Source organism: Hylobates moloch, unplaced genomic scaffold, assembly GCF_009828535.3.
Source record: "Hylobates moloch isolate HMO894 unplaced genomic scaffold, HMol_V3 SCAFFOLD_5, whole genome shotgun sequence".
In the NCBI taxonomy this organism is placed as follows: Eukaryota; Metazoa; Chordata; class Mammalia; order Primates; family Hylobatidae; genus Hylobates; species Hylobates moloch.
Window position 1 is genome coordinate 136,299,686 of NW_026652280.1, and position 24,063 is coordinate 136,323,748.

At 37.5% G+C, this 24,063-nt stretch overlaps 1 non-coding gene across 1 annotated transcript; it reads left to right on the plus strand.

Annotated features, from left to right (window-relative positions):
- The first annotated feature begins 484 nt into the window (after window positions 1–484).
- Window positions 485–587, plus strand: LOC116470001 (U6 spliceosomal RNA). The gene has a single exon (XR_004248446.1). It is a non-coding gene; the product is annotated as a U6 spliceosomal RNA (small nuclear RNA).
- The last annotated feature ends 23,476 nt before the right edge of the window (window positions 588–24,063 follow it).

Consider the following 24,063-nt stretch of genomic DNA (forward strand, 5'->3'; position numbering starts at 1 on the left):
GATTTTGAATTTATGTAAGAAAATGTGCAAAAAAATCACAAAGAAAAACAAGTTCAAAGAAAAAAAATTGACCTACCAAGTTACACTATTAAGTTACAATAATTAAAACATTTTATTAGTTGTACAATTATGAAAAAAACTAATACATGCAAGAGAATATTTTTAAAATAATAATTTTATAAGTACATAATGACACATCATAAATCCATGAAGAAAAGAGATTATTCAATAATTGATGCTAAAACATGAGGTAAAATTTTTGAAAAAAATGTGTGCCACTTCACCTCATATTACACCAAAACCAATTCCAAATGAATTAAAGAACTATAATTGTTAAATTATACCATAAATTATACCAAAAAAAGCTAGACAAATTGATATATACTTATAAGATCTTGGACTGAGGAAGAATTTTCCACATAAAAGTAACACAAAATATCATAAAGGAATAGTTTATTAGTTTTTTTTTTTTTTTAAAAAGCTAGTGCTGGCTTCGGCAGCACATATACTAAAATTGGAACAACAAAGAATTAGTACATCCCCTGCACAAGGATGAGACGCAAATTTGTGAAGCATTCTACATATACATGTATTTATACTTTAAGTTCTGTGATACATGTGCAGAACGCACGAGTTTGTTACATCAGTATTCAAGTGCCACGGTGGTTTGCTGCACCCATCAAACCGTCATCTACATTAGGTATTTCTCCTAATGCTGTCCCTAATGCTATCCCTCCCCTACCACCCCAGCCCCCCACAGGTCCCAGTATGTGATGTTCTCCTTCCTGTGCCCGTATATTCTGGTTGTTCAACTCACACTTATGAGTGAGAACATGTGGTGTTTGGTTTTCTGTTCCTGTGTTAGTTCGCTGAGAGTGATGGTTTCCTGCTTCATCCATGTCCCTGCAAAGGACATGAACTCATCCTTTTTTTTTGAGACTGAGTCTGGCTCTGTCGCCCAGGCTGCAGTGCAGTGGCGCGATCTCCGCTCATTGCAAGCTCCGCCTCCCGGGTTCACGCCATTCTCCTGCCTCAGCCTCCCAAGTAGCTGGGACTACAAGCACCCGCCACCATGCCCGGCTAATTTTTTGTATTTTTAGTAGAGATGGGGGATTCACTGTGTTAGCCAGGATGGTCTCAATCTCCTGACCTCATGATCTGCCCAGCTCAGCCTCCCAAAGTGCTGGGATTACAGGCATGAGCCATCACGCCAGGCCGAACTCATCCTTTTTTATGGTTGCATAGTATTCCATGGTATATATATGACACATTTTCTTTATCCAGTCTATCATTGATAGGCATTTTGGTTGGTTCCAAGTCTTTGCTATTGTGAACAGCACTGCAGTAAACATACGTGTGCATGTCTTTATAGTAGAATGATTTATAATCCTTTGGGTATAAACCCAGTAATAGGATTGCTGGGTCAAATGGTATTTCTGGTTCTAGATTCTTGAGGAATCGCCACACTGTCTTCCACAATGGTTGAACTAATTTACACACCTACCAACAATGTAAAAGCATTCCTATTTCTCCACATCCTCTCCAGCATCTGTTGTTTCCTGACTTTTTAATGATCACCATTCGATTCTAACTGGCATGAGATGGTATCTCATTGTGGTTTTGATTTGCATTTCCCTAATGACCAGTGATGATTAGCTTTTTTCATATGTTTGTTGGCCACATAAATGCCTTCTTTTGAGAAGTGTCTGTTCGTATCCTTCACCCACTTTTTGTTGGGGTTGTTTTTTTCTTGTAAATTTGTTTAAGTTCCTTGTAGATTCTGGATATTAGTCCTTTGTCAAATGGGTAGATTGCAAAAATTTTCTCCCATTCTATAGGTTGCCTGTTCACTCTGATGATAGTTTATTTTGCTGTGCAGAAGCTCTTTAGTTTAATTAGATCCCATTTGTCAATTTTGGCTTTCGTTGCCATCGCTTTTGGTGTTTTAGATATCAAGTCCTTGCCCATGCCTGTGTCCTAAATGTTATTGCCTAGGTTTTCTTCTAGGGATTTTATGGTTTTAGGTCTTACATTTAAGTATTTAATCCATCTTGAATTAATTTTTGTGTAGGTGTAAGGAAGGGATCCAGTTTCAGTTCTCTGCATATGGCTAGCCAGTTTTCCCAACACCATTTATTGAACAGGGATTCTCTTCCCCATTGCTTGTTTTTGTCAGTTTTGTCAAAGATCAGATGGTTGTAGATGTGTGGCATTATTTCTGAGGACTCTGTTCTGTTCCATTGGTCTATGTATCTGTTTTGGTACAAGTACCATGCTGTTTTAGTTACTGCAGCCTTGCAATATAGTTTGCAGTCAGGTAGCATGATGTCTCCAGCTTTGTTCTTTTTGCTTAGGATTGTCTTGGCTATACAGGCTCTTTTTTGGTTCCATATGAAATTTAAAGTAGTTCTTTCTAATTCTGTGAAGAAAGTCCATGGTAGTTTGATAGGGATAGCACTGAATCTATAAATTACTTTGGGCAGTATGGCCTTTTTCACAATATTGATTCTTCCTATCCATGAGCATGGAATGTTTTTCCATTTGTTTGTATCCTCTCTTATTTCCTTGAGCAGTGGTTTATAGTTCTCCTTGAAGAGGTCCTTCACATCCCTTGTAAGTTGGATTCCTAGGCATTTTATTCTCTTTGTAGCAATTATGAATGGGAATTCACTCATGATTTGTCTCTCTGTTTGTCTCTTATTGGTGTATAGGAATGCTTGTGATTTTTGCATGTTGATTTTGTATCCTGAGACTTTGCTGAAGTTGCTTATCAGCTTAAGGAGATTTTGGGCTGAGATGATGGAGTTTTCTAAATATACAATCATGTCATCTGCAAACAGGGACAATTTGACTTCCTCTTTTTCTAATTGAATACCCTTTATTTCCTTCTTTTGCCTGATTGCCGTGGCTGGAACTTCCAACTTCCAACTATGTTGAATAGGAGTGGTGAGAGAGGGCATCCCTGTCTTGTGCCAGTTTTCAAAGGGAATGCCCATTCAGTATGATACTGGCTGTGTGTTTTCATAAATAGCTCTTATTTTGAGATACATTCCATCAATACCTAGTTTATTGAGAGTTTTCAGCATGAAGGGATGTTGAATTTTGTTGAAGGCCTTTTCTGCATCTATTGAGATAATCGTGGTTTTTGTCATTGGTTCTGTTTATGTAATGGATTATGTTTATTCCTTTGTATATGTTGAACCAGCCTTGCATCCCAGGGATGAAGCCAACTTGATATTGGTGGATAAGTTTTTGATGTGCTGCTGGATTCGGTTTGCCAGTATTTTATTGAGGATTTTCACATCAATGTTCATCAGGGATATTGGTCTAAAATTCTCTTTTTTTTTGTTGTGTCTCTGCCAACCTTTGGTATCAGGATGATGCTGGCCTCATAAAATGAGTTAGGGATGATTCCCTCTTTTTCTGTTGATTGGAATAGTTTCAGAAGGAATAGTACCAGCTCCTCTTTGTACCTCTGGTAGAATTTTGCTGTGAATCCATCTGGTCCTGGGCTTTTTTTGGTTGGTAGGCTATTAACTATTACCTCAGTTTCAGAGCCTGTTATTGGTCTATTCAGAGATTCAACTTCTTCCTGGTTTAGTCTTGGGAGGGTGGATGTGTCGAAGAATTTATCCAGTTCTTCTAGATTTTCTAGTTTATTTGTGTAGAGGTGTTTATAGTATTCTCTGATGGTAGTTTGTATTTCTGTGGGATCAGTGGTGATATCCCCTTTATCATTTTTTATTGCATCTATTTGATTCTTCTCTCTTTTCTTCTTTATTAGTCTTGCTAGTGGTCTATCAATTTTGTTGATCTTTTCAAAAAAACAGCTCCTGGATTCAATGATTTTTTGAAGGTTTTTTTGTGTCTCTATCTCCTTTACTTCTGCTCTGATCTTAGTTATTTCTTGTCTTCTAGCTTTTGAATTTGTTTGCCCTTGCTTCTCTAGTTCTCTTAATTGTGACATTACGGTGTCAATTTTAGATCTTTCCTGCTTTCTCTTGTGGGCATTTAGTGCTATAAATTTCCCCCTACACACTACTTTAAAAATGTCCCAGAGATTCTAGTATGTTCTGTCTTTGTTCTCATTGGTTTCAAGTAACATCTTTATTTCTCCCTTTAATTTGTTATTTACCCAGTAGCCATTCAGGAGCAGGTTGTTCATGTTCCAGATAGTGGTGCAGTTTTGAGTGAGTTTCTTAATCCTGAGTTCTAATTTCATTGCACTGTGGTCTGAGAGACAGTTTGTTGTGATTTCTGTTTTATATTTGCTGAGGAGTGCTTTACTTTCAACTATGTGGTCAGTTTTGGAATAAGCACAATGTGGTGCTGAGAAAAATGTATACTCTGTTGATTTGGGGTGGAGAGTTCTATAGATGTCTATTAGGTCTGCGATACCAATAGCAGACCAATACCAGAGCTGAGTTCAAGTCCTGGATATCCTTGTTAACCTTCTGCCTCATTGATCTGTCTAATATTGACAGTGGGGTGTTAAAGTCTCCCAATATTATTGTGTGGGAGTCTAAGTCCTTTGTAGGTCTCTAACGACTTGCTTTATGAATCTGGGTGCTCCTGTATTGGGTGCATATATATTTAGGATAGTTAACTCTTCTTGTTGAATTGATCCTTTACCATTATGTAATACCTTCTTTGTCTCTTTTGATCTTTGTTGGTTTAAAATCTGTTTTATCAGAGACTAAGATTACAACCCCTGCTTTTTTTTGCTTTCCATTTGCTTGGTAGATCTTCCTTCATCCCTTTATTTTGAGCCTATGTGTGTCTCTGCACATGAGATGGGTCTCCTGAATTCAGCACACTGATGGGTCTTGACTCTTTATCCAATTTGCCAGTCTGTGTCTTTTAATTGGGGAGTTTAGCCCATTTACATTTAAGGTTAATATTATTATGTGTGAATTTGATCCTGTCATTATGATGTTTGCTGGTTATTTTGCTCATTAGTTGATGCAGTTTCTTCATAGCATTGATGGTCTTTACAATTTGGCATGTTTTTGCAGTGGCTGGTACCGGTTGTTTCTTTCCATGTTTAGTGCTTCCTTCAGGAGCTCCTATAAGGCAGGCCTGGTGGTGACAAAATCTCTCAGCATTTGCTTGTCTGTAAAGGATTTTATTTCTCCTTCACTTATGAAGCTTAGTTTGGCTGGATATGGAATTCTGGGTTGAAAATTCTTTTCTTTAAGAATGTTGAATATTGGTCCCCATTCTCTTCTGGCTTGTAGGGTTTCTGCCAAGAGATCTGCTGTTAGTCTGATGGGCTTCCCTTTCTGGGTAACCCAACCTTTCTCTCTGGATGCCCTTAACATTTTTTCCTTCATTTCCACCTTTGTGAATCTGACAATTATGTGTCTTGGGGTTACTCTTCTCAAGGAGTATCTTTGTGGCATTCTTTGTATTTCCTGAATTTGAATGCTGGCCTGCCTTGCTAGGTTGGGGAAGTTCTCCTGGATAATATCCTGAAGAGTGTTTTCCAACTTGGTTCCATTGTCCCCATCACTTTCAGGTACACCAATCAAACATAGATTTGGTTTTTTCACATAGTCCCATATTTCTTGGAGGCTTTGTTAATTTCTTTTTGCTCTTTTTTCTCTAAACTTCTCTTCTTGCTTTATTTCATTAATTTGATCTTCAGTTGCTGATATCCTTTCTTCCATTTGATCAGATGGGCTACTGAAGCTTGTGCATGCGTCACAAAGTTCTTGTGCCATGGTTTTCAGCTCCATCAGGTCATTTATGGTCTTCTCTACACTGTTTATTCTAGTCAGCCATTCTTCTAACTTTTTTCAAGGTTTTTAGTTTCCTTGAGAAGGGTTAGGACATGCTCCTTTAGCTCAGAGAAGTTTGTTATTATCAATCTTCTGAAGCCTACTGTGTCAACTCATCAGACTCATTCTCCATCCAGTTGTGTTCTATTCTGGCAAGGAGCTGCGATCCTTAGGAGGAGAAGAGGCGCTCTGGTTTTTAGAATTTTCAGCTTTTCTGCTCTGGTTTCTCGCCATCTTTTTGGTTTTATCTACCTTTGGTCTTTGATGTTGATGACCTACAGATGGGGTTTTGGTGTGGATGTCCTTTTTGTTGATGTTGATGCTATTCCTTTCTGTTTTGTTAGTTTTCCTTCTAACAATCAGGTCCCTCAGCTGCAGGTCAGTTGGAGTTTGCTGGAGGTCCATTCCAGACCCTGTTTGCCTGGGTATCACCAGCAGAGGCTGCAGAACAGCAAATATTGCAGAACAGCAAATATTGCTGCCTGATCCTTCCTCTGGAAGCTTCTTCCCAGAGGGGCACCTAGCTGTATGAGGTGTCAGTCAGCCCCTACTGGGAGGTGTCTCCCAGTTAGGCTACATGGGGGCCAGGGACCCACTTGAGGAGGCAGTCTGTTCATTCTCAGAACTCAAATCCTGTGCTGAGAGAACCACTGCTCTTTTCAGAGCTCAGTTGGAAATGCAAAAATCACCCATCTTCTGCATCGATCACGCTGGGAGCTGCAGATCACAGCTGTTCCTATTCGGCCATCTTGGAATGAGCCCATTCTATGTTTTTTTAAAAAAAGAAAGAAAGGAAAAAAAGCTAACCTCTGTTTGACAAAAGACATTAGGGTAAATGTAGGCTACTGTACCAAAGTGTCAACAACATGATAGTGTCTTAGTCCACTCTTGCTGCTATAATAGAATATCATAAACTGTATGGCTTGTATACAACAGAAATTTATTTCTTACTTTTATAGAAGCTTAGAAGTCCAAGAGTAAGGAGTTGGCAGATTTGGTGGCTGGTGAAGGCCCACTTTTCTAGTTCATAGGCAGTTGTCTTCTCGCTGTAACCTCACATGGTAGAAGAGGCAAGGAAGCTCTCTCTGGGACTTCTTTTATCAGGGCATTAATCTTATTTATAAGGGTTCCACCCTCATAACCCATTCACTTACCAAAGGCCTTACCTCCCAACACCATTAGAGGTTAGGATTTCAACATATGAATTTCAAGAGAACACATTAGTCTATAGCATATGGTTTAAAGAACAAGCAGTTTGTGTACTCTTATCCAGGAGTCCAGGGTGTGCCATTTATGATCACCCAGGTTCTTTCCAATTTCTTGCTCTGCTATCTCCTAGGGCACTCTTTTTGCCTGTATGGTTAAAGCTGGGCGAGTACCTCCTCTGGGTTTCCAGCTGGTGAAAGTGTAGAAGGAAGAGTATGAAGTAAGCACTTCTACTCCACTGATATAGTCAGAAAATGGTAGCCATTACTTCTGCTTACATTGCATTGCCAAAACATTGCATTGCCAAAACATTGCATGGCTCCATTTAACTACAAGGAGGGTTGGAACAGGTTGTCCCTAGTTAGGTAGCCACATGCTTAGCTATAATTAACTATAGGAAAAAGAGATTCAGGTAGAAAATAGCAATATCTTGATCTCCTTACCTTGTGATCCGCCCGCCCCGGCCTCCCAAAGTGCTGGGATTACAGGCGTGAGCCACCGCGCCTGGCCGAATTATGTTTATTTTTATGAGAAAAAGCTAATAATATGATTGCTAATTGAAAATTTAGGAACTAAGACTTTCATTTCAATAATGTGTCAAAATCTTTCCAGAAAAGGCACATAAAATGTTGGATAATTTTTTTAAATCTTTTCAAGTTACAGCTTAACTGAAAGGAAAATGAGTAAAATCCTCATAGGTCAGGTCGTATTTGCTAAAATAGGAAAGCACCTCCATGACGTTTGTAGCTTTGGCTTTAATAGGCTGTCTGTGGGTTAATGGAGGAAAAGCTTAGAACACATAAAAAGTAGGAGCTATATTGGCAACCTCCTTTCTCCAAGACTCATAGTGGGAAGAGGGGCCATGATGAAGGAAAAGTCCACTGGCCTTCCACACAGCCTGCATTAGATGGAAATTGGAGCCCGATGTGCTCAGTGGAGGTTCCTAATCAGTCTCTTAATGGGAGGCAGGAACTACAGACCAAGGTCCACTATCATGAGGCCCTATGGCAGATCTGCAAGTTTGCTCAACTCTTGTTTTAGCCTCATTTGTGTAAATCATCTTATGTAATTGGGCTCTACCAGAACCTGCTGAAAGATCCAAATAAGTTACTCAAGAAAATAAAACCTAACATAAATTGGGGTGGCCAAGAGCAATTTGAAACTCAAGCCAGGATTCTGGCAAGAGTCCAGTCACCACAATGACTAGGATACATAAGGAGCTGAACAACAAAGTCCAGGTAGAGACAACCCTTCCTTCTCTAGAAATCCATATAATATCTTTAAAAAGAGTAATAATAACAGCAAATACCTACATGTTGCTTACTTCAGGCCAGGCACTGTTCTAAGCTATAATACAAACTCATTTAATCCTTTCAGTTGGGCAGTATTGTTAGCCCCAATACTTTAGATGAGGAGACATCTACTAAGATAACTATGTGGCAGAACCAGGTTCGAATACAGGCAGTTTGGGGCTGGGCGTGGTGGCTCACACCTGTAATCCCAGCAGTTTGGGAGGCCAAGGTGGGCAGATCACCTGAGGCCAGGAGTTGGAGACCATCCTGGCCAACATGGCAAACTCCCATCTCTACTAAAAATATAAAAAATCAGCTGGGCATGATGGCGCATGCCTGTAATCCCAGCTACTTGGGAAGCTGAGGCATGGGGATTGCTTGAACCTGGTGGGAGGTTGCAGTGAGCTGAGATCATGCCACCGGCACTCCAGTCTGGGTGACAAAGTGAGACTCTGTCTCAAAAAAAAAAAAAAAAAAGACAGGCAGTTTGGCTCCAGAGTCTGAGGTCTTAACCATTAGCTCTACAACCTCTTGCATACTGATCAGACATTCTTATTTCGGGGCTCTACAAAGGATTTTGATGACTAAAACATAATATGTGTCACATGTATTCCACATTAGTTAGAGTGCTCATAGAAAGTAAGAATTCCTGGAAGATAATTAACTTTGTTTCTCTAGAGTTCTACCTCTTTCTTTTCTATAAAATCCTGTCCCTCTATTCCTTTTGCCCTTGGGTCCTTTGGAAGTTGTTAAAATCAAAATGGAGTAATTTATACCAAACATTAACAAAATGGAGTTGGGAGGTCACAAAGGAGGGGCTGTCATGTACCCATCTATGCTAAAACCTATTACAAGGACAATGAAAGCCACAACCTTGCCCAAAACCACTGCAACCTTACCGAAAGAATACTTCTGTGAGGACATCTACCCAGCAACTGCCTATTCAACCTTGGACTGGTGCCACCATTGTTATTGATCTGTGTAGACAAGGGTAATTGTCTCAAAACAAATTATGTAACCTTCCTTATTTTGCTTTTAAAAGTTTCCTCTTGCTCCAGCCTCTCCAGATGCACCTATAATTAGTCACAGACTGCATATCCCAAATTATAATCCCCTGTCATTCATTCCGAAATAAACTCATTTATTTTGAGAACCACTCTCTCTGTTGTTATTTTAGGTTGACAGTCTTATAAACATTTCTAAGGTACACTCTTTCATTATAGTCATGTTATTCCCATGATTTCCAGCAAGGAGTAGCAGCAGAGCCCTTAAAATATAAAGAATGTATGGGCTTGTCTCTGATGGCTCAAAAGAAAGGGGCACCAGGGAAAGTTGGCCAATGGGTATGAGGAGGTAAGTGTGAAAATAATTAACCAGAGGTGTGAATTTTGGAAAGAAAGTGTACAATCTGTACATAGTGGGTGATAAAAGTGACAAAGGAGAGTGAAGCAACAGAGTCCCAAGACCCAGTTGGAAAAAAAAGGTTTGGGTCTAGGAAGAGGCTTGGAGGCCTAGTGGCCTGGCAACCTTATAACTCTCCTACCCCTCCTTTCTCTGTCCCAGTTTTTCTATCTTTTGCACCTCTAAAACTCTCCTATTTTCTGATTAGAATAGGAATTTAGGACCAGATGTCAATATCCAGAAGTAGATTGACCCCTTTCTTAATATTCTTTTTAGCACTCAGAACCCCAATTTTACCATGAAGTTTGAGCGTTAAAATATAGTTCCTTCTTAGGAGAAATCTAATTGAAAACAGAAATATAGTCAGTCCACTAAGCTGAAATTGGACCTGACTCTGTTCCCTAATTCAAACCTACTCATTTAAATTACCATATACCTCATTTTCAAGTCATTTCTCAGTTAGTAGTCAATGAGAATTGTGTCTCACCATGCAAACTACTGATGGTGGATTTGAAGACAATGAACGTCATGTCAGAGAAATTAAGTTTCATCCCCACACTGCCTTTCTGGCTTCCCACAGAGAACAATGCTATGAATTCCAAATAACACCTGATAAGTTTACCTACTCCTTCTGTTGGTGGTCATGATCAATTTCAAATGAAGTCTTGATGTCTGTCTCATCACATTGGCCTCAGAGTACTGTCAAGTTTGTTTTCAGAGGAAACTTTTCAAAGTACGTGATAGACCCCAACAACAACAACGACAAAATGTTGGTAGCCACAAAGAGAAGCAAGGTGCATTACTACTGCATTGGCATCCTTCTTTAGAGATCAGGGGAAATAGGACAAGCGTGACTCCTATTATTGTTATAGCATATTGCATTCAGCTATGATGGAACAGAACTGGGAAAGTGTATCCCGAGGTATTTTCACTTCGTGCATTTGGCATTGTTATTAGTTATTGCATTTAAGATAAATCAGTCTGTTTACTCCTCATGTTTCCTCACAGAGAAAATACTAACCATGAAATAAGAATGTTTGATGTTACAAATTATCTGGCTTGCCAGTCTCATTTCCCTTTTAGTATGCAATTATTTGTTTAGCTTCCCTTAGCAAATGAAATTTCAAGGGCATTTCAAGGAATGTAAATAATATAAAAAAGAGTAGAGCCCCAAAGAATTTTTCTTTCCTCTTCTTTCGTTCTTTTTTTTTTTTTTGTATTCAGGAACTGCACTGAATCATGCATATGTATGAATCAACAAAATCAGGTTAGCTAAGAAATTGGAAATTGCACTCCACTAGAACATTTGTCTTGCTCTAGAGATCTTTGTTATGGATTTGAAGGACTAATAAAAAATCACCAGCATGACTGGAACAGATGTTTTTTATGGACTTGGGTTGTTAATAGCCTTTTTAGCTTCTCCTAAGGACTTAAGCAGATTCCTCACTTGTCCTCAATACCTGAAATTATGTTAACATTGTCCAAAATGTACACTAACAAGCTACATTAAAAATGCCATAAATTGGAATAGGGATACTGAAGATTTCCAAAAAGTAGAATAAATTTTAAAAGCTGCAAAGAGAGGCAGATGCTAGCTAGATAACAAGATCAATGAATAAATAGAAGATATGGAGAGATAAATGTAGACTTTAGACAGATCAACAAAAGCATGAAATAAACATAAAATAAGCAAAATAATAAAATAATTAGCTAATCCTCATTTTCTTCTTAAGGGAAGAGATAACCCCTTTCCTCAACAGAAATTACCAGGATCACAAGAAGCACAGAACAGAAAATAAACTCAGAATGCTGCTCCTATGTTTACCTTGATGGTGTGCCTGCAAGTGTTTTCTCTGAGAATTCATATGCAATATTCTTTCCTTCTAAGCCCTTGCAAGTTGTTCCCAGTGGAGGCCAAAATTGATCAATTTTGCAGAGACCAAAATAGGTAAGAAACAGCAGCTAACAAGCTTCCTGGTGTCACTAGGAAGGCTGTTTGTTGCCATCTTCTTAAACTGCATGAGTAGGTGAAAATGGGGCACCTGCCCCAGCCTTGCCCTCTCTCTTCCCATCTCAGTTGGAGTACTCCCCTGCTGGGCATGCCCCATCCCATTCAGCTCAAGGCCATCTTGCCATCTGCTTCTTCAATTCCTGGTGTTGCCCACAGTTTATTTTACTCTCATTATTGAATGATGATACAGGATGAGAGGAAGAATCAAGCCTACCAATGTAAGACAATGCTGTGCACTTTCTCCTTTCCCCTTTATCACACAGAGATATGCCAGTTTCAATTCCAGCTCCTCACTTGGGAACTATGTAAACCTGAGAAAGTTTGGTGAGCTCTGAGCCTTAGGTTACTCCTCTATAAAATTAAAGTATAAATTATTTATTTTCAAGACTGTTGTGAGCTAGAGATTACTAATTCACATGAAAGTAGCTAAAATAGTATGTAGCACATGGTAAGCCATCAATAAATGGTCATTACTATCATTCATTTTTTCACTAATTTTACAAAGATATTTTGAGCTTTCCCCATGTATATGTTATGTGAAGTTATGAGGATATAGAAAAATATCTGTTCATGTCCTTTGCCCACTTTTTGATGGGGTTGTTTGTTTTTTTCTTGTAAATTTGTTTGAGTTCATTGTAGATTCTGGAAATTAGCCCTTTGTCAGATGAGTAGGTTGCAAAAATTTTCTCCCATTCTGTAGGTTGCCTGTTCACTCTGATGGTAGTTTCTTTTGCTGTGCAGAAGCTCTTTAGTTTAATGAGATCCCATTTGTCAATTTTGGCTTTTGTTGCCATTGCTTTTGGTGTTTTAGACATGAAGTCCTTGCCCAAAGAAGACATTTATGCAGCCAAAAAACACATGAAAAAATGCTCATCATCACTGGACATCAGAGAAATGCAAATCAAAACCACAATGAGATACCATCTCACACCAGTTAGAATGGCCATCATTAAAAAGTCAGGAAACAACAGGTGCTGGAGAGGATGTGGAGAAATAGGAACACTTTTACACTGTTGGTGGGACTGTAAACTAGTTCAACCATTGTGGAAGTCAGTGTGGTGATTCCTCAGGGATCTAGAACTAGAAATACCATTTGACCCAGCTATCCCATTACTGGGTATATACCCAAAGGACTATAAATCATGCTGCTATAAAGACACATGCACACGTATGTTTACTGCGGCACTATTCACAATAGCAAAGAGTTGGAACCAACCCAAATGTCCAACAATGATAGACTGGATTAAGAAAACGTGGCACATATACACCATGGAATACTATGCAGCCATAAAAAATGATGAGTTCATGTCCTTTGTAGGGACATGGATGAAACTGGAAACCATCATTGTCAGTAAACTATCTCAAGGACAAAAAACCAAACACCGCATGTTCTCACTCATAGGTGGGAATTGAACAATGAGAACTCATGGACACAGGAAGGGGAACATCACACTCCGGGGACTGTTGGGGGGGGGGGGGAAGGGGGAGGGACAGCATTAGGAGATATACCAAACGCTAAATGATGAGTTAGTGGGTGCAGCAAAACAACATGGCACATGGATACATATGTAACAAACCTGCACACTGTGCACGTGTACCCTAAAACCTAAAGTATAATAATAATAATAATAATAATAATAATAATAATAAAAGAAAAATAAGACAAGCCCCTGATTTCTCAAAAGCTCTATCCTAACTGAAGAAACAGATATATAGATAAGTAATTATTCCCCACAAAACATAATTAAATGTGTCAAAAAAGGCATATGTGTAATTAGAGTTTGAAAATAAGACAGGTGAGAGAAGGGACAAAAAACTATTTGAAAAAAATGACCAAATTTTTTCAAAAATTTGATGAAAATCATAAACTCACAAAAGCAAGGAGAACCTCAACCAACCTTAAGCAGGGAAATACAAAGAAAACTATGCCAATATACATTATAGTCAAATTGCAGAAAAAACTGGTAAAATGAAAATCTTAAAATCATCTGGAAAAAAAACACATTACAGGAGAACAGCAAAAAGAATAATTTCTGACTTCTGACTAGAATAATCCAAGTCATAAGATAGTGAATAATATCACTAAATTGCTGAGAGAAAATAAAAAACTGTCAGCTTAGAATTCTGTATCCAGTGGAAACATGTATATCAAAAGTAATGATGAAATAAAGATATTTCAGAGAAACAAAAGTGGAGAGAACTCATAGTCAGCAGATCTGTACTACAAGAAATGTAAAAAATGTTCATGAGGCTGAAGACAAATAATACCAGATGGAAAAACAAATATACAGGAGGAAATGAAAAACATAAAAAATGCTTAAATTGTGGGAAAATATAATGAATGATCTTCTTTCTTCAATTTCTTTAAATAACAAAAATAATAAGGTATTATAGAGTTAATAACATGTTAATAAATGTTAATAATACACCTCATATATATAACAGTTGCAGAAAGGAAGGGAGGGCAATAAATGAACATATACTGTCATAAGTTTCTTAAACATGAAATAGTATAATATTAATTTAAGACAGACTACAATGAATTAAGGATACTTTGTAATACCTAAGGTAATCACTAAAAATAAATAAAACAAAGTAGTGCATCTAAAAGTTAATAGAAGACACAAAATGAAATAATAAAAATACCTGAGTGGTCCAAAAGAAGCTAGAAAAGGAGGAACAAAGAACAGAGGGAACAAGTAGAAAAGAAACAGCAAAATGCTAGACTTAAACCCAGGAATAAGAATAATTAAATGTATATTGGTACATAAAACAATTGAAAGTGACAGAATGTCAAACTAGATAATAGAGGAAAAAAGATACAACTGTAAAAGACACAGTTGAAGTATAAAGACACAGATAGTTGAAGGCAAAAGGATAGAACCAGATATACCATGCAAATGTAAACAGGCAAAAGCTGGTATGGCTATATTAGTATCAGACAAAATGGAATTCAAAACAAGAGATATTACTTTATTAGAAATAAAGAAAAATATTTGATAGTGATAAATGGGTCAGCTCATAATAGACATAACAATATTCAATGTATATGTATCTAACAACGGAGCTTCATAATAGAGCAAAACCTGGCTGAACTAAAAGAAGAAACCAATAAACACACAATTACAGTTGGAGACTCTAATAATTCTTTCTCGGTAACTGATAGAACAAATAGAAAAGAAAAGGCAAATATATGGAAACCTCAAACAACTCTATCAAACTTACCCTATATGACATTAACAGACTATGTCACACAACCAGAACAGAATAAACTTTCTTCTTGAGTACACATAAAATATCCACCAAAAGAAACCATATTCTGGGCCATAAAGTCAAATCTCTGTAAGCGTCAAAGAAACAAAATTATATGTAGCATGCTCTTTGATCACAGTGAAATACAAAGTAGAGAAAGAAGAGCAAAATTTTTTCTTTGAAATGATTAATAAAGTTGATAAGGCCCTCACAAGAGAAAAAAATTTAAAAAAGGAAATGAGCTATCAAGCTACAAAACGACATAAAGAAAGCTTAAATGCATACTGCTAAGTGAAAGAAGCCAATCTGAAAAAGGCTACATATTGTGTGCTTCCTACTATATGACATCCTGGAGAAGATAAAGCTATAATGATAGTAGAAAGGCCTGTGGTTACCAAGAGGCTGGGAGGAGAAAAGTAGGCATAAGTAGGTAGAGTGCAAGGAATTTTTAGGAGAGTGAAATTGTTCAGTATGACACGGTAATGGTGGATACATATCATTATATATTTGTCAAAACCCATAAAATGTACAATACAGAGTGAACTCTAATGTAAACTATGAACTTTAGTCAATAAGAATGTATCAATATTGGCTCATTGCTGTAACAAATGAATGACATAATGCAAGGTATTAATAATAGGGGAAACTGATGTGAAGCGATAAGGGAGTATATGGGAACTCTATGTTTTCGGCTCAAGTTTTTTGTAAACCTTTAAAACTGCTCCTCAAAAAAGTCCGTTAAAAAAAAACCACACACACAAATAACCAATAACAGGGGAAAAAAGAAGAGATGTTATTATAGGTCTTTCAGATACTTAAAAGATAATAAGGGAATCTTATGAAAATGTATGCCACTAAATGTGTTGGCATACATAAAATGGACAAATTCTTTGAAAGATACAACTTACTGAACAAGAAACAAGAAAAAAATTGAAAATGCATAAAAATTCAATACAAATACAAATCAATAGCCTTATACCTGTTAGAGAGCTTAGAGCCATAATTCAAAACATTTCCCGGTGGCTTTATTTGCATATTTAATCAAATATTTTTAAAATATAAAGATAGCCAATTTTATACAAAATCATTAAGAAAATAGAATGAAGAAACATTTCTTAACTTGTTTGTAAGTTCAGTATAACCCTGACCTTATAAGCTGACAAAGACATTAAAAGGAAAGAAAAATGAAATATTAGTAAATGAAATCCAATAATATTTGGAAAGAATGATACCACATGATCAATTGGGTTTTGTCCCAGGAATGTAAAGTTGGTTTAACGTTCAAAAACCAATTAAAGGCCAGACATGGTGACTCACGCCTGTAATCCCAGCACTTTGGGAAGCGAAAGCAGGCAGATCACTTGAGGACAGGAGTTTGACAGCAGCCTGCCCAATGTGGTGAAACCCCGTCTCTACTAAAAATACAAAACTTAGCTGCGCACAGTGGTGGGCACCTGTAATCCCAGCTACTTGGGAGGCTGAGGCACGAGAACTGCTTAAACTCAGGAGGCAGAGGTTGCAGTGAGCTGAGATCACACCACAGCACTCCAGCCTGGGAGAGAGAGCAAGACTCAGTCTCAAAAAACAAAACAAGATGCAGAGCAAGATGGCAGATAGAGGCCTACACCATTCATTGCCACCCCTTCCTGGACTACCAATTTTTAAGAACTATCTGCACACAGAAAACCACTGTCACAAGAACCAAAAAGCAAATGAGCAATCACAGCAACTGGTTTTAACTTCATGTTCACTGAAAAAGGCATGTATGAAGGCAGGAAAGACAGTCTTGAATCATGGATGCCGCCCCTGCCATCCCCCAGCAGAGGCGAGGTGGAGAGAGAATCTGTGCACTTTTGGGAGAGAGAGTGCAGTGGCTGGGGAAATTTACATTGAACTCGATGCTGCCCTGTAACAGCAGAGAATAAAGCTATGCTGGGCTAAGCCAGTGCCCATGCACAGAGGGAGCATTTGGACTAGTCCTAGCCAGAGGGGAATTATCCTTCCCAGTGGTCAGAACTTGAGCTTCTCAGCAAGCCTCACCACCATAGACTGAAGTACTCTGGGCTCCTAAGTAAACTTGAAAGGCAATCTAGAGCATGAGGACTGCAGTTCCTAGGTAAGTCCTAGTGCAAGGCTGGACTTAAAGCCCGTAGACTAGGGTGGCACATGACACCAAGGGACACACCAGCCGGGACAACTAAGGGAGTGCATGCACCATCCCTCTTCCAACCCCAGGCAGTGCAGCTCACAGCAAAGAAAAGTGACTCCTTCCTTCTGCTTAAGGAGAGGAAAGTGAAGGGTAAAAAAGATTTATTCACGCATCTTGGATACCAGCTCAGCCACAATAGGATAGGGCACCAAGAAGAATTGTGAGGTGCCCATTCCAGGTCCTAGCTCCTGGACAACACTTCTAGACACACCCCAGGCCCAAAAGGAATTGCTTCCTTAATGAGAAGGACCCAGTCCTGGCAGGATTCATCACCTGCTGATTAAAGTGCCCTAGAGCCCTGAATAACCAGTAGTGATACCAAGGGGAGTACACCATGGGCCTTGGGCTCTAAGACTTACTGGCTTCAGGGGAAAGCCAGAGCATTCCCAGCTGTGCTGGCTATGGTGAAAGACTCCTTATGTTTGAGAAAAGCAGAGGGAAAAGTGAAGGATACTTTGCCTTGCACCTTAGATGCCAGCTTGGCCACAAAAGTGTAATCTCAGGGTCTCTATGTCCAGGCCTAGGCTCTTGGATAGAATTTCTGGACCTGACCTGGGCCAGAAGAGAGCTTATTGCCCTCAAGGGTCAGTTCCAGGCCTGGCAGCATTCATGACAAGCTAATGGAAGAGCCCTTGGGCCTTAAGTGAACATCAGCAGTGGCCTGGCACATCCCTTGTGAACCAGTGGTGGTGGTGGCCACAGGGAGAGGCTCCTATGTCTGTGGAAAGTGGAGGGAAGAATAGGAAGGATTTTGTATTTTGGTATGAGTGCCAGCTTAGCCACAGTAGAATAGAACATCAGGTAAACTGCTAAGGTATTTGACTTTGATCCCTGGCTCCCAGACAGCATCTCTGGACATGAATCGGGCCTGGAAGAATTCTCCAACCTAAAGGGAAGGGCCTTGGGAAAGACCCGGTGATGCACTGTTTTCAGGACTAACCTAGCACAGTCCCAGTGGTGGGGCCACAGTGGTGCTTGCATCACCACAGCCTCAACTTCAGGTGGCTTAGCACAGAGTGATTCTATTCATTTGGGAGAAAGAAAGGAAAATGAACGAGAGTCTCTGCCTGGTAATCCAGAGGATTCTTCTAGATCTTATTCAAGACCACAAGGGTGGTTTTACAAATCTGCAAAAACCACAGTGCTGTTGGGCTGGGGCCCAAGTTCTTCAAACACCTAGAAAGCCTTCCCACCAAGCACAGGCACAAATAAATCCAGCCAATGAAGACTACAGTAAATATCTAACTCTTCCATGCCCAGACATTGACAAATGTTGCTTTATAAGCATCAACTCCATCCAGGAAAACATGAGCTCATCAAATGAGCCAAATCAGACTCCAGGGACCAATCCTGGAGAAACAGAGATATATGACCATTCAGACATAGAATTCAAAATAGCTGTTTTAAGGAAATTCAAAAAAATTCATGATAATGGAGAGAAGGAATTCAGAATTTTATCAGATAAATTTAACAAAGAGATTGAAATGGTTAAAAAAATCAAGCAGAAATTCTAGAGTGAAAAATGCAATTGACATATTGAAGAATGCATCAGAGTCTCTTAACAGCAGAACTGATCAAGCAGAAGAATTAGTGAACTTCACGACAGGCCATTTGAAATTACACAGTCAGAGGAGACCAAAAAATGAAGAAAAAACAATAAAGTACGCTACAAGATCTAGAAAATGGCCTCAAAAAAGCAAATCTAAGAGTTATTGGCCTTAAAGAAGAGGTAGAGAAAGAGATAGGGGCAGAAAGTTTATCCAAAAGAATAATATCAGAGAACTTCCAAAGCCTATAGAAAGATATCAACATTTAAATGCAAGAAGGTTATAGAACACCAAACAGATCTAACTCAAGGAAGATTACTTCAAGGCATTTAATAATCAAACTCCCAAAAGTCAAAAATAAAGAAAGAATTCTAAAAGTAGCAAGAGAAAAGAACAAAATAGCATACAATGGAGCTCCAAAATGCCTGGCAGAAGACTTTTGAGTGGGAAACTTACAGCCCAAAATAGAGGCACGATATATTTAAAATGCTTAAGAAAAAAAAACTTTTACCCTAGAATAGTATATCCAGAGAAAATATATTTCAAGCATGAAGAAGAAATAAAGGCCTTCCTGGACAAACAAAAGCTAAGGGGTTTCATCAACTTCGGATCTTTCCTACAAGAAATACTAAAGGGAGTTATTCAATCTGAAAGAAAAGGCCCTTAATGAGCAAGAAGAGAGAGTGTGAAGGTACAAAACTCACTGGTAATAGTAAACACACAGAAAAACATTGACTAGTATAACACTGTAATGGTGGTATATAAACTGCTCTTAAGTAGAAAGACTAAATGATGAGCCAATAAAAAATAATAACTACAACAGCTTTTTAAGACATAGACTCTACAATAATACATAAAAAGAAACAACAAAAAGTTTAAAGTCATGAGATGAAGTTGAAGTGTAGAATTTTTATTAGTTTTCTTTTTGTTTCTTTGTTTGTATATGTAATCAGAGTTAAGTTGTCATCAGTTTAAAATAATGGGTTATAGGACAGTATTTGAAAGCCTCATGGTAACCTCAAATTGAAAAAGCAGACAACGAATACACAAAAAATTGAAGGAAAGAAGTTAAAGAATACCACCAAAGAAAATCACTTCCACAAAAAGGAAGACAGGAAGGAAGGAAAGAAGGAAGAGAAGACTGCAAAACAACGAGAAATCAAACAAAAAATGGCAGAGTTAAGTCCCTACTTATCAATAAAATCACTAACTGTAAATGGACTAAACTCTCCAATCAAAAGACGTAAAGTGGCTGAATTGAAGAAAAAACAAAACCCAATGATCTATTACCTATAAGAAACACAATTCACCTATAAAGATACATGAAGACTGAAAATAAAGGAATACAAAAAGATATTCCATACCAATGTAAACCAAAAAAAAGAGCAATAGTAGCTATACTTATATCAGACAAAATAGATTTCAAGACAAAAACTATAAGAAAAGACCAAAATAAAGTTCATTATATAATGATAAAGGGGTCACTTCAGCAAGAAGATATAACAACTATAAGTATATATGGAACACCCAAATATATAAAGCAAATATTATTTGAGATAAAGAGAGAGATAGACCCCAATACAATAATATTTGTAGACTTCAGTACACCACTTTCAGCATTGGACAGATCTCCCAGACAGATAATCAACAAAGAAATACAGGACTTAATCTGCGCTATAGAACAAACGGATCTAATAGATATTTACAGAACATTTCATCCAACGACTGAAGAATACACATTCTTCTCTTCAGCACATGGATCATTCTCAAAGATAGATCATGTTAGGTCACAAAATAAGTCTCAAAACATTCAAAAAATTGAAATAATATCAAGTATCTTCTCTGACCACAATGGACTAAAACTAGAAATCAATAACAAGAAGAATTTTGGAAACTATAGAAACACATAGAAATTAAACAATATGCTCTTGAATGACCAGTAGGACAATGAAGAAATTAAGAAGGAAATTGAAAATTTTCTGGAAACAAATGAGAAAGGAAGCACAATATACCAAAACCCATGGCATACGGCAAAAGCAGTGCTAAGAGGGAAATATTTCTAGCTATAAGTACCTATATCAGAAAAGAAGAAAAACATCCAATAAATAACTTAATGATGCATCTTAAAGAATGAGAAAAGCAAGAACAAGCCAAACCCAAAATTAGGAGAAGAAAAGAAATAATAAGGATGAGAACAGAAATAAATGAATTTGAAATGAAGAAAACAATACAAAAATCAATGAAACAAAAAGGTTTTTTTTGAGAAGATAACAAAATTGATAAACTTGTAGCCAAACTAACTAAGAAAAAAAGAAGAAAGACCCAAATAAATAAAATCAGGGATGAAAAAAGAGACATTATAGATGATACCGCAGAAACTCAAAAGATCACTAGTGGCTACTATGAGCAACTATATGTCAATAAATTGGAAAATCTAGAAGAAATGAACAAATTCCTAGACATACGCAACCTACCAATATTAAACCATGAAGAAATCCAAAACATGTATAGGCCAATAACAAATAATGAGATCGAAGCCTGAATAAAAATCTCCCAGTAAAGAAAAGCCCAGGACCCAATGGCTTCACTGCTGAATTCTAACAAACATTTAAAGAAGAACTAACAACAATCTTACTTAAATTGTTTCAAAAAATAGCGAAGAGTATACTTCCAAACTCATTCTACGAGGCCAGTATTGCCCTGATACCAAAACCAGATAAAAACACACCAAAGAAAAAACTACAGGCCCATGTCTCTGGTGAATATTAATGTAAAACTCTTCAACAAATATTAGCAAACCAAATTCAACAACACCTTAAAAAGATCACTCATCATGAGCAAGTGGCACTTATCCTAGGAATGTGAGGGTGATTCAACATATGCAAATTAATCAAGGTGATACATTACATCAACAGAATGAATGACAAAGATCATATATCATTTCAATTGATGCTGCAAAGGCATTTGATAAAGTTTAAAATCACTTCATGATAAAAACCCTGTAAAAACTGGGTATGGAAGGAACACACCTAAACATAATAAAAGCCATATATGACGGACCCACAGCTAGTATATTGAATAGGGAAAAACTAAAAGCTTTTTCTCCAAGATCTAGAATATGACTATGAAAAGAATGTCCATTTGTACCACTGTTATTCAACTTAGTATTTGAAGTCCTATCTAGAGCAATCATACAAGATAAAGAAATAAAGGGCATCCAAATTAGAAAGAAAGAAGTCAAACTGTCCTTGTTTGCAGATGAAATGATCTTATATTTGGAAAAACCTTAAGGCTCTACCAAAAAACTATTAAAACTGATAAGTGCAGTAAAGTTGTAGGATACAAAGTCCACATACAAAAGTCGGCATCATTTCTATAAGCCAACAGTGAACAATCTGAAAAAGAAATCAAAAGTAATCTCATTTATAATAACCACAAACAAAATTAAAGGTGAGGGATTAATTCAATAAAAGAGGTGAAAGATCTCTGCTATGAAAACTATAAATCATGATTAAAGAGACTGAAGAGGGCACACAAAAAAGGAAAGATATGTTCATGGATTATAAGAATCAACATTGTTAAAATGTCCATGCTACCCAAAGCAATGTACATATTCAACGCAATCTCTATCAAAATACCAATGATATTCTTCACAGAAATAGAAAAACCAATTCTAAAATGTATATGGAATCACAAAAGACTCAGAATAGCCAAAACTATCCTGAGCAAAAAGAACAAACTGCAGGAATCACATTTCCTGACTTCACATTATACTACCAAGCTATAGAAAGCTCTGTAGCTCTATAGTAAAACTGCATGCGGTAATGGCATAAAAACAGACACATAGACCCATGGAACAGAGTAGAGATCCCAGAAACAAATCCACACAGCTACAGTGAACTTATTTTTTACAAAGGTGCCAAGAATATACATTGGGGAAAAGACAGTCTTTTCAATAAATGGTGCTGGGAAAACTAGATATCCATATGCAGAAGCATGGAATTAGACCCCTATCTCTCAATATATACAAAAACCAAAACAAAACAGATTAAAGACTTAAATGTAAGACCTCAAACTATGAAACTACTAAAGGAAAGCATTGGGGAAACTCCCCAGGACATTGGCCTGGGCAAAAGTTTTTTGGGTAATACCTCACAAGCACAGGCAACCAAAGCAAAAATGGAAAAATGGGATCACATCAACCTAAAAAGCTTCTGGACAGCAAATGAAACAATCAACAAAGTGGAGGGACAACCCACAGAAAGGGAGAAAATATTTGCAAATTACCCATCTGACAAGGGATTAATAACCAGAATATATAAGGAGCTCAAACAACTCTATACGAAAATCTCTAACAATCCAATTTTAAAATGGGCAAAACATATGAATTGACATTTCTCAAAGGAAGATATAAAAACGGCAAACAGGCATGTGAAAAGGTGCTCAGCATCACTGATCATCAGAAAAATGCAAATCAAAACTGCAATGAGATATCATTTCACCCCAGTTAAAATGGCTTTTATCCAAAAGTCAGGCAAAAGCAAATGCTAGCAAGGATGTCAAGTAAAGGAAAGTCTCATATGCTGTTGGTGGGAATATAAATTAGTACAACCACTGTGGAGAACAGTTCAGAGGTTACTCAAAAAACTAAAAATAGAGATACCATATGATCCAGCAATCCCACTACTAGGTACAGCTCCAAAGAAAGGAAATCAGTATATCAAACAGACATCTGGCACCCCCAAGTTTGTTGCAGCACTGTTCACAATAGCCAAGATTGGAAGCAACGTAAATGTCCATCAACAGAAGAATGGATAAAGAAAATGTGATACTTACACACAATAGAGTACTATTCAGCCACAGAAAAGAATATTCTGTGATTTGCAACAACATGGATGGAACTGGAGGTCATTATGTTAAGTGAGATAAGCCAGGCACAGAAAGACAAACATCACATGTTCTTACTTTTATTGTGGAATCTAAAAATCAAAACAGTTGAATTCCTGGAGATAGAGAATACAAGGATGGTTATCAGAGGCTGGGAAGGGTAGTGAGGAGTGGGGTGAGGTGGGGATAGCTGATGAGTACAAAAAATAAAATAGGAATAATAAATAAGACCTAATATTTGATTGCACAACAGGGTGAGTATAGTCAATAATAATAGTATATTTAAAAATAACTTAAAGTATAACAGTTGGACTGTTTGTAACACAAAAGATAAATGCTCAAGGGAATAAATATCCAATTTTCCATGGTTCGATTATATGCATGGCAAGCCTGTACCAAAATAACTCATGTACTCCATAAACATATACACCTACTACATACCCACAAAAATTAAAATTAATATTTAACCAATCAATTT